Source organism: Aquarana catesbeiana, linkage group LG01 (assembly GCF_042186555.1).
Source record: "Aquarana catesbeiana isolate 2022-GZ linkage group LG01, ASM4218655v1, whole genome shotgun sequence".
NCBI lineage: Eukaryota > Metazoa > Chordata > Amphibia > Anura > Ranidae > Aquarana > Aquarana catesbeiana.
The window spans coordinates 494,703,421-494,715,711 of NC_133324.1; the positions used below are offsets into that span (position 1 = coordinate 494,703,421).

The 12,291-nt window shown below is 41.6% G+C and overlaps 1 protein-coding gene across 1 annotated transcript in view; it reads right to left on the reverse strand.

Annotated features, from left to right (window-relative positions):
• Positions 1 to 5,967, reverse strand: part of ABHD8 (abhydrolase domain containing 8) — a 44,149-nt gene extending 38,182 nt beyond the window's left edge. Inside the window, exon 1 of the mRNA XM_073592131.1 lies at positions 5,657 to 5,967. The gene's annotated coding sequence lies outside the window, so the exon portion shown is untranslated. The remainder of the gene's footprint in view (positions 1 to 5,656) is intronic.
• Between the last annotated feature and the right edge of the window lie 6,324 nt (positions 5,968 to 12,291).

The following is a 12,291-nucleotide window of genomic DNA, read 5'->3' on the forward strand; positions in this document are numbered from 1 at the left end:
TGCGATCGGACACTTTTGACACATTTTTGGGACCATTGACATTTATACAGCAATATAAATATGCACTGATTACTGTGCAAATGTCATTGGTAGGAAAGGGCTTGCGTGGATGCCCGCTAACAGACGCTGCCATGATGGATCAAAATTTAAGTCTTTTTTTTCCCACAAATAGAGCTCTCTTTTGGTGATATTTGACCACCTCTACGGTTTGTATTTTTTGCGCTATTAACAAAAAAAGAGCGACAATGTTGAAAATAAAACAATATTTTTTACTTTTTGCTAAATATCCCCCAAATTTAAAAATCAAAACAAATTTCTCCACCAGTTTACACCAATATATATTCTTCTACATATTTTTGGAAAAAAAAATCGCAATAAGCGTATATTGATTTGTTTGCGCAAAAGTTATAGCATCTACAAACTATGGGAAAGATGTATGGCATTTTGTATGGCATTTTTATTATTGTTTTTTTTTTTTTTACTATTAATGGCGGTGATCTGTGATTTTTAGCGGTACTGCGACATTGTGACGGACAGATCGGACACTTTTGACACATTTTTGGGACCATTGACATTTGCAATCAGTGCTATAAATATACCCTGATTATTGTGTTAAAGTCATTGGTAGGTAAGGGCTTAACACTAGGGGGCGATCAAGGCGTTAAATGTGTATTCCCTAGATGTGTTCTAACTGTATGGGGATAGGACTGACTGGGGGAGGAGACATATTGTTGTTCCTAAGTAGGAACAAATGATACGTTTCCTCTCCCCTGACAGAACGGGGATTTGTGTATTTACACACACAAATCCCCGTGCTGGCTCTCGTGGACGTGATTTCCCACACGTATCGTGTCCCCCGCCATGCAGAGGGGGTGCACGCGCTACTCCGGCGGCACGCGCGCGCCCTCTGGCGGCTCTTAAAGGGGACCCCGTATGGGGTTTCGTGCAGTGGTGCCATTGTGCCGCAGTATAAGTGTGGCACAATATCTTTAGATAGATTTTTACTCCAAGAGCATTTAATTAAAATAAATTTGATAAAAATAACAAAATAAATCTGATTTAAATCACAAAAATCTAATTTAAATCAAAGAAATCCCATTTTTTTTTTAGTTTTCTTTAAAAAAAAACATCAATTTTTATCCACCCTGGAATAGGGGTGTGTGTGAAGTCTAGGTTTTAATATGGAATGTGATGACAATTTTGCTTACTAATGTCACACATAGGTCATTTTTATTTGCTCATTGCTCTGTTTGTTCAGTTACAGGATTGGCTTCAATTCTCTTTGTAAAGTACCACATTTAGAACCATTTCAATGTCTAAACACCATATGCAACCATGAACTTTATACTGTATACCATATGTCTAGTAATGTCACCGCGTGGGCCCCACAGCAGTAACTGATATAACACTGTTCACACAATACTGCTAAAGTAACTCATTCACGACCTCACACTTTTTCCCACCTTTATGGCCTTCTTCATATGCATCCCCTTCATTCCTAACACCCAAACTAACCATAGACAGGTATTTGCTAATGGGTAGTGGGGTATCAGCATGTCCTTGATTGTGTGCCATAGACAGTCATACTGAGAATGATGAGTATGGGATGTCTGCCTGTCCCCTATTGTGCTGTTTGTACCACATGCTCATCCCAAAAAGCAGCAAAGGCCATCAAGCCAAGGTCCAGCAAAGTATTTTAGGTAATTCACAAAAGCATGCTGTACATGTGCATAACCAATGTTTCAAAGACATCAAGGTTTTCTTCCTCACTTTCAGAATAGGAACCTTAGTTATGAACATGCACAACATGCTCTTTTAAGTTAACAAGAATACTTTGTTGGACTTTGCTGTGTTCTGCTTTTTTTACTACACGGCCACCACTGATGGGCATGCATCCACCATATATTATGGCTTGAAGGGTATTTGTGTAGAATGGCTTCCTATACAGTATATGTCAGTGATCTTTTCCCAGACAAATCCAAAATGTGGAAATAACAGATGTCTTCTGAGTGACAGTCTGCACTGTATACCGCGATTTCCCAAATGTTACATTTTTTATGGGGGGGGGGAGCTGCCCGGGCCCCCTGCATCATGGGGCCGGGTCGCAATCGTGACTGCTGTAAGTACGCCCCTGCTGAGTGCCCTAAATATTAGTATAGAATGAAAAATCCACAATACCGTAACCAATGGAACCAAGCACCACCTTCCCTTGTACCTTGCAGTGAAAGAGTATAAAGTTTAGATGGCAGTTGGTGCCAATGAATCCATAGGTGGTAGCCCATAGCACAGCATGTAAAAAAACAGACCCCAGATAGCAAGCAAATAAGCTGCAAGTTTGAAAATGACTCGCTAAACTACTGCTAGACTTGCCAGGCTTCACAAGTTTGTTGCACAATTGCAGCAGGTCTGCATTGCATAACTCCAGATCAACATTCTTTGCAAACATTCTGCAAGTCTGCTGCAAGTTCTGGTTCAGTTATGTTGTGCATTATTCATCCCACCACAGGGGTCACTGTGACTTTCAAAGCTCTTGCTGTAGACTCAACACTGCAACTTTGCTCTTGCTACAGACTTGTCACGTAAATTTGCTACAAATTGAAAAATTGCCAACTAGAACTTGTGCTTCAAGTGCTCTGCAAGTGTAAAACTTGCCCGTGAAAATGTGCAGCAAGTTAACAAGACTTACAATCAACACTGCCACAAATTTGTGGCAAGTTATCCTTGCTATCTGGGACAGCATTAAACTGCAACGAAATCAATTTAGCTGTTTCCCAAAACAATTACATTCAAGGCATACTGTGACGGATAACTGTCACAGTTGCTTGTGCTCGAAACCGAACTGTCAAGCCATCAAATGGCCACTGCAGATGAAACAGAGGCTAAAATGCCAGCTTCTTCGGCTGTAAAGTAGGTAGGAGAGTTTAGTCCTACTTTAATAAAGGCAAACAAGGGGCATATTTGTAAAGCAGTGAAGATGGTGCTTTACTGTGATTCACTGGTAGTGAATCAATCACTGTTTTTTTTTAAATACATGTACCAGGAAGGTTCACCTGTAGTGAATGTTTGGTGAAAGTCATCTTTACTGCTTTATAAATATGCCCCATGTGTGCAAAGGTAAAGTAGCAGCGTTCGGTCAGAATCTTGCCAGCTTGCACACTAATTGGTTAAAAGGGATTATTTTATCACTCGCTATGGGTAACTAATCACTGCTGTTCTTTTCCCTGTGTTGTTAACCAAAGGTCAGCAAATCCTACAAACCAAGTAGCAAGTTTGCATTGATTGGCTACAGATTAATGAATATTTATGCTTACTGAATAAAAGACCACCAGTATGATTCCCTTTGATGAGAGACCTTGTAATCTGCTGCACAAGGGCTACAATGATTTGGGGTTCAGTATGGAGTGCTAACCTGGGGCACACAAGAGGGTTACAGTGCATTTTTCAAAGTCCTTTCTCCCTCTCTGCTACACAACAGGCCTGTAATGACTTTTGTAGACCTTCAGTCTGAAGGCTTCAGATGCTGGCTTCCAGTCTGCATTCTAGTGGTTTATAGCTACTTGCTTATCATTACAGAAGCTGCACTCACTGACCATGCTTGTTTACATGATACCTGCAAAATCCATCCCTGGGGTATTTGGCAGAAGTCTGCAGAGCAAACCCAAGATGCCTTCTTACTAATGTATTGCAGAACACTTCTCTGCTGGCTTGCATACTAGATTACTGCAGTCTATTTACTCAGCGAATAACCTTTATACAAGTACCAAAAGGCAGCTAATGCATCCATACTGTAATTTCACCCTTCCTATGGTTACATAGCCATAGTACACCCAGATAGGAAATATATTTTCATGACTGCAATAATTACAAATCTGCATAGATATGTATTTCCAGTAGTTGCTAAATAAATTCTGTATAATAATAATAAAAATATAAATAATTTCCAAGTTTTTTTAACTGCATAGTATTCTCCCTGTGTCACCTCTTGTCAGATAAGTAGGTCAGAACAGAACGCATTTGTGTATGTGAATCATCATCACCAGCATAGCCCACACTCTGCCTGCAGCAATGTACAGTACAAGAATAAAATGAACATGCACTTTATTTTTAGTCTGCAAACATCAAATGGATTAGCAAAATCACTGGATGTGCAGAATCCTGCAGACAGACTGCAATTGATGTATGAAAAATGCACTTGCACAGGCATCCAAACATTTGTAAAGAGTTAACCTTTCTCTGCTAGGATAGCCTGCATGAAGAATACACTTGCATAGGGATCCAAGTAAAGAAACGCCTAATTGTTCTCTGCCAGAAGAGATTGTAGGAAGAATGAAGGTATGCAGGCATCTCAGTACAGAAAGAGTTAACCTTTGCCTGCCAGGATAGATTGCATGAAGAATGAAAGCACATAGGCATCCCCGTACAGACAGGGTTAACCTTTCCCTGCCAGGATAGATTGCATGAAGAATGAAGGTGCACAGGCATCCAAGTACAGAAAGAGTTAACCTTTCCCTGCCAGGATAGATTGCATGAAGAATGAAGGTGCACAGGCATCCAAGTACAGAAAGAGTTAACTTTTCCCTGCCAGGATAGATTGCATGAAGAATGAGGGTACATAGGCATCCCCATACAGAAAGAGTTAACCTTTCCCTGCCAGGATAGATTGCATGAAGAATGAGGGTACATAGGCATCCCCATACAGAAAGAGTTAACCTTTCCCTGCCAGGATAGATTGCATGAAGAATGAAGGTACATAGGCATCCCCGTAGAGACAGGGTTAACCTTTCCCTGCCAGGATAGATTGCATAAAGAATGAAGGTACACAGGAATCCACGTGCAGAAAGAGTTAACCTTTCCCTGCCAGGATAGATTGCCTGTAGGCATAGAGCTGGGGTGGTCTGCATGCCCTGTTACACAGATGCCAACACTGGGTAGTTTGCATTTAATAAGATTTAACTGGTAGAATGTATAAAATAGTCTTAAAAATGGGTTCTATTTATAGATGTGTTCACCCAACTTTCACCCAAGGTTCACACATTTTTATAATTGGATTCAGTTGGAAAAATTGTGTGATTTCTGGGTGAGAACTGCGTAAATCTTGGATGAATACATTTAGAAGTAGACACAATTTTTATGAATATTTTATAAATTCTACCAATTAAATCCACCTTGGCCTGTATGCTTTACACATATGCACCCAATCGACTGTCTTCATTTGCAAAATCAAAGCGCATATTGTTATATTGGTTACCCTATTTGGATGTAAGATTAATTATTTTGTGAATTACCTATAAACATTTCACTAAAGAATACAAAATCTAGTAAATATTGATACACAATATTCTATTTTCATAGCAAGACCCAAAATAAACAGACTCCAGTAAATGGCATGAATCGTGTTGCATATTGTAGGTAATCCAGCCTCTGTGCATCATGAAGATCAAGTCATGCAGAATACATTCATGGCACTTTCCTGGAGCTGTCACTGCTTGAAGTGTCACATGCATGACATCTAAGCAGAGGCAATCACTGGGTTAACACATGGACAGCTCCTATAAACACAATCAGCCTGCACTTGTCTCTGGGAAGTGGAAGGTTATAGTCACTTACCCCCCCCCCCCCAAAAAATGAAAGATACATATGTGAGGGGTGCACCTACCTCATTTATTGTCACGATTTTTGGTGCTCCTGAATTGGATTTGTTTGCAGACAAGGATCTGGCTGGTAGATGGATAAAGAGAGCAAATCCTGCAGTGGCAATCTGCTGCTGAGGCTAATTCTCTTATCCTGCACCCACCCGCCTTGCTTTACAACCACATTAAAGCATGTGCAGCAACCTGGGTACTTGCTTGTTGTTTCCCCATCTACACCCCCCTCTAAAGATGTAAACCTTCTCCTGCCCCCCTACATGCTGTTGCCATACAGAATCTGAAGTGGAACCCTCCTAGAGGTGTGTGCAGAGAGAAAAACAGAGGATGAAGCACCTATCAGCAGCCATTGCAGGCAGCCAGAGCCAGCCAATAAGAGGAAGAAAGCAGAGTAACTTAGTAACAGCACTGTATCCAGTCACTTGTATAGGATGTGACAGTTAACCCCTTCTCTGCTGATCGCTGGCCTAGCTTACTGTATAATGACATTTAAAAATAGGGTTGTAGGTCTATAGTCTTGCTCTTAAAGTGTGTGCAATCTCTAACAATAAATTGTTCTCGCCTGCTCCTTTTTGGTTAAATATACTATTTTATTATATCTGTTGGACAAATGCAAAAAAAAAAAAAATACCCGTTGATCAAGCTAGAAATCTTTTTAACTGATAACTTCCTGTGCTTTTTGCCTGGACTGTTATTCATCCCTGCTAACTCAGTGGACTAAAATACACCTCCCCCTGTTATGGAGAAGAGGGAAGTGTGGTGTAGTTACATACTGTAGTTACATAGTTAGTTATGTTGAAAAAAAAAGTCCATCTGGTTCAACCAATAAAAAAAAAATGGGGTGATTTAATAAAACTAGAGACTGCAAAATCTGGTGCAGCTGTGCATGGTAGCCAATCAGATTCTAATTTCAACTTGTTTAATTAAAGTGGATGTAAACCCAATGTCATCCTTTCTAAACTACTGCCATAGGGGTTATCTATAAGGATATACATGCCTCCTGCATGTATTTTTACCTGTCAAATGTCTCCGAAAAACTGCATATTCTGTGGGTGGCTCTGTTGTCTGGACCTCAGTGGGTGGAGTCGTGATGTCAGTAGACTCCCCGCCCACCTCTACACTCCCCTTGTCAATATGCATTTTCTCCTGTGTGTTTCTTACACTGAACTTCTGCTATGATCTCTAACATTCAGTGAAAAGACAGGAAAGTAACCACATGACTTTAGCATGCCAAATCATGGTGAGGTGTGGAACAGCCAATCCTTGCAGAGCTGCTGAAGAAAGGAGTGTGGGTGGGAATAAAAAAACAATGCATGTCTTAGGCTAGTGCACGAGATATGTAAATCACCTGTCACTCACAGCAAGGGGGAGGATTTGACAAAGTTTTTCTCTGTTTGTCAAGATTTATCTCACTGAACAATAAAAGAGGATTGCTCAGAGCTGGATTAACTCTTTGTGGCAAGACTGGGCTCAAATGATAGGAAATCCTATACTCTACGTTATGACATAAAAAAAATAAATAAAAAAAAATTTCGGGTTTACATCCACTTTAAGCTTTGACAAAAAAAAAATCCTGGAAGCTGATTGGTTTCTATGCAGGGTTGCACCAGATTTTGCACTCTCCCGTTTTAGTAAATCAACCCTACTATGTTTTGTAGATCTAACGCACTGCCTGTTCTAGGGTGACAATGCTGCTTTATACACGCGTCACCCTAGAACAAAAAGTGAATTGAAGCAGTTTGAAAAATATATATACAGCATACTGCAGTTTACCAATCTTTACCAATGTTTGTTGCTGCCGCCACCAGTGGAATCAGCGACTGACTGCCTGGCGCAGCCCATTGGTGAGTATGGGGTCCCTAGCCTGACCCCGATGACTACTCACCTCCCTGCCTATTTGATGCAACATACACTCATTCATTTGATTTACTACTTGTATTACAGATTTAGCAAAGCATTTACCCCTGAAGAGCGAGCGTAGTCTCGCGAAACGTCGTCGGGTGCTACTCCTCATGCTTGCAAATTTCTTTGACGTTTGTATATTGGTATATATTTTACCATGTATGTGGATTGTTGCATGTTCACATTATATGCATATTTTATCGGCCTGTAGTTGTTGCTGTTGTGTTTCAGATTTGCAACAACTGTAATAGATCTACATTATTTTACTTCCATGACTAACCATATTCACCTCGCTCAAAGTCCCAGGGCGAATCCCTTGTATAAATCTTTAGATTTAATGGCTGCAGTCGTTTATATTAGCTCTTTTTTTCCCCTTTATTTTCACCTGGTAATCCATCCAGTAACACACTTCCTGTCTAAAGTTGGTTACAGATGGATCGAATCATGGCCGGTTCAGCAGGTACCAGCCGAGATTCGATGCATCTATGGGCAAGCTGGTTTAACTTAAGTCAATCCATCGATCAGCTTCAATACAAGAAGCCGGTCAGATTTTTTGCATGCGATCACTGCTGGTGACTATAGCATCTAGCAGTGATCATTGTGTCCTGCCAGCAGGGAAGGCTCCCTGCACCCTCCCTGGCAGAACACAATAGCGCTGCAGGAGGCATACCCTCATTAAAGTGGTGTTCCCCTAAAAAAAAAAAAATTAAGCTGCTGACTTTTAATAATCGGACACTTACCTGTCCCGGGGTCCAGCGATGTGGGGGAACAAAGCCCCGCTCGTCTCCCCCACCGCTCGGCGGCGCCGGCATTTTAACTGTGGGTGCCCGGCTGTGGCTTCACAGCTGGGCACCCACTGTGCATACGCGTGCAGCGCCGCACGCCGCGACAGGCCGCGCAATCATTTGGGGCCTGTCATGTGTCCCAGATGATTGACAGAGAGAGGGGAAAGAGGCGATCTCCCTTCCTGCACCGAGGGAAGTGACGTCAGGAGCCCAGGCACCGAAGGAGGCAGACTACGAGGGACTCCCTAGCAACAGGTATTTAGAGGTGAGTAAAAAAAATTTTTTTCCAATTGTTTTTTTTTAATTTTTTTTTAAGCACATTAATTTTTTTTTTGAGGGGTGGAACTCCACTTTAACACTGACTATGTTGATGGGGGAATCAAGCAATTTTCTGTTCTTCCACCCATTGTATTATCTATGGCTTGCTTAAGGCTAGGTCTACACTAGCTGCAGTCGCAGGGCACAGCAGGGGTCCGGTGCATCCCTGTTCTACGTTTCAGGTGCGAATCAGGTCTGAGTTTTTGCCTGAATTTGGACCTGAAACAGAGCTAAAGATGCACAGGACCCTTTTTCAGTGTGGACCGCGGCCGCCCCGGAGCTGTGTGAACTGGCTCCATTGAGAGCCGGTCACACGCTCCTGTCATGCGAATTGGATGCGGGGGAAACCTACATCTAATTCACATCAGTGTAAACCCGGCCTTAGGGTGTCTTCTCTATATGTGGAGGAGCAAAAGGAGCCTTCCTTGGATAGCAGCATTGTCTAGGGAGGGTAGTGTTAAATGCACTAGTAGATTTACACTCAATGGCCAGTTTATTAGATACACCTTGCTAGTACCAGGTTGGACCCCCTTTTATCTTCAGAGCTGCCTTAATAGTTCATGGCATAGATTCAACAAGGTGTTGGAAACATTCCTCAGAAATTTTGCTCCATAGTGACATGATAGCATCACGCAGTTGCTGCATATTAGTCAGCTGCACATCCATGATGCGAATCTCCCATTCCACCACATCCCAAAGGTGCTCTATTGGATTGAGATCTGGTGACTGTGGAGGCATTTGGAGTAGAGTGATCTCATCGTCGTGTTGAAGAAACCGATTTGAGCTTTGTGACATGGTGCATTATCCTGCTCAGAAGATGGGTACACTGTAGTCATAAAGGGATGGACATGGTCAGCAACAATACTCAGGTAGTCCGTGGTGTTTAAACGATGCTCAGTTGGTACTAAGGGGGCCAAAGTGTGCCAAGAAAATACCCCCCACACCATTACACTACCAGCCTGAACCGTTGATAAAAGGCAGGGTGAATTGATGCTTTCATTTTGTTTACACCAAATTCTAAGCCTACCATCTTAATGTCACAGCTGAAATCGAGACTCACCAGACCAGGCAATGTTTTTCCAATCTTCTATTGTCCAATGTTGCTGAGCCTGTGTGAATTGTAGCTCCAGTTTCCTGTTCTTAGCTGACAGGAGTGACCCCCCGGTGTGGACTTCTGCTGCTGTAGCCCATTTGCTTCAAGGTTCGATGTGTTGTGCGTTCAGAGATGGTATTCTGTCTACCTTGGTTGTAACAAGTGGTTATTTGAGTTACTGTTCCCTTTTTATCTTCTCCAACCAGTCTGCCCTTTCTCCTCTGACCTCTGATATTAACCAGGCATTTTTGTCCACACAACTGCCGCTCACTGGATAGTTTCTCTTTTTCAAACCATTTGCAGTAAACTCTAGAGATGGTTGTGCATGGAAATCCCAGGAGATCAGCAGTTTTTGAAATACTCAGACCAGCCCATCTGGCACCAACATGCCACGATCAAAGTTACCTAAATCCCCTTATTCCCCATTCTGATGCTTGGTTTGAACTTCAGAAAGTCGTTTTCACCACGTCTAGATGCCTAAATGCATTGCATTGAGGTGTTGCCATATGATTGGCTGATTAGCAATTTGTTTTTGCCAAGCAATTCAACGGGTGTACCTAATAGAGTGGCCAGTAAATGTAGATGGACTTGACTAACAAATTAAAGCTGAACTCCAACTGACAATATTTAAGCAGTTAGAGCAAATCCGTTTTGGATAAAAGACCTCTGTCAGTGTTAAATGGTTTGTATTAACCCTCTAACTGCTACTTTTGCTGGGCAGCTTGGTCTCTCAAAGTAAAACCAAAATTTAAAAACAAGTTGCAAACAGGTAGGCTTTTTATAATACACTTACAGTATTTGCCTTTATGCAATCTTCTGTACAATGTACGCTGCGCATGCACAGCTCAATTGACATTCTGGTACAGTGCCAGAATGACTGCACTTCTGCATATGTGTGGAATTGACGTCATCCCACACTGTCCAATTAAGATGGCCCAAACTGGCGCCTGGAATAAGCTGGGGATAAGATGTCAGCGCTGGTGAGGGACCTCACGCATGTCAGACCATTTGAACAGAGATAAATGTTTTTTTACTTTATTTCCACTGTAAAGGAAGTTGAAAAAATAACAGCTTGATCAACAGTTAAAAAAATATAAGTTTCGGGGGGGACTCCTTTACTAATGCTAGTGACAGATGTCATTTTTGATTTGACCTTTAGCACCACTTTAATGGATTACCAGGTTAAAATAAAGGATAAAAAGTGTGAAAAAAAAACAAACAAATGCAGCCACCACACCTAAGCTGCAGTATATTACTATCAATTTTTGTTCTTGGGTTTAGATACGCTTTGAGGCCTGGTTCACCTCAGTGCGACTTTGAAACCGCGCAATTTCAAAGCTGCAGATCAGTGCCATTTGCACCTCCGATTTCATTTCGGCTCGCGACTTCATTTAACAGAAGTCTATGCAAGTCGCAAAGAAAACCGCAAAAAGCAGTACAGGAAGTTTCTTCAAAGTCGCAATGATTTAAAATGTTTTTTTTGCCGACAGGGGGGGTGTGACTTGTCATACAATTTTGAACTGTCAAATTGCATGACACATCGCATCAATGTGAACCAGGGCTAAGTAAAAATGTTTGCAAAAAAAAAGTGATATTTAAATAATAGTTAATGCTGATTTCCAACAATATATGTCAACTTGTATTCTTATGCAAATAAAGAACTGTAAATTCCATTTAGACATGTTCACATATTGACACAGTGTAGAAATGTGTAGAATACTGCAGTGCAGCCATGCTGACCATAAGATAACATTAGCTTTGTCATCACTCACCTAGCCCATATGATTGTAAGCAGGGATCAGCACCATGGACAAGAACTGGTATGTTTGAGAATGGGGGTTACAGAAAGAACTTATGAGGGCCGTAAATGTACAGATTTTCGTTCACAAAAATGTAATGTCAAAGTAGTTGTATACCCACAAAAAAACAAACCAAAAATAAAACCCTGTAAGGCAAAGGCATAATGAGATAGTATGAAGACATAAAGGCATAATAAGCTAGTAGCGCATACTAGCTCATTATGAAATACCTTAGATCGAAGCGTCGGCATCGCATCCCGGGCACCGCTGAGGAAGCTGACACTTTCCCTTCGGCGTGTCTTCCGGGTTTGTGGCTCCGGCACTGTGAGTGGCCCGAGCCGCGATGACATCACTCCCACGCATGTGCGCGGGAGTCTAATTTCCGGCAAGGAGCTCTGACCTTCAGAGCGCATGCACCACTGATGTCAGCAGCTGCATGCAAGGTGAATATCTCCTAAACTGTACAGGTTTAGGAGATATAAATTTTACCTACAGGTAAGATTTATTATAGGCTTACCTGTAGGTACAAATGGGAAAAGGGGGTATACAACCGCTTTAAGAATGTTCATTAATTTTCAGTCACAGTTATGAGAATATTTGAAGGATCAGGATGGAAAATTTTTCGGACAGTGCATGTGGTTTTCGTTATGAAATTGATTGTTTCATTTTAAAATTGAATTTTAAAGGCAAGTGAAATTTGCAAACAACATTCGTCCATTCACTGAATGTACAAAGAATTTTCATGCAAA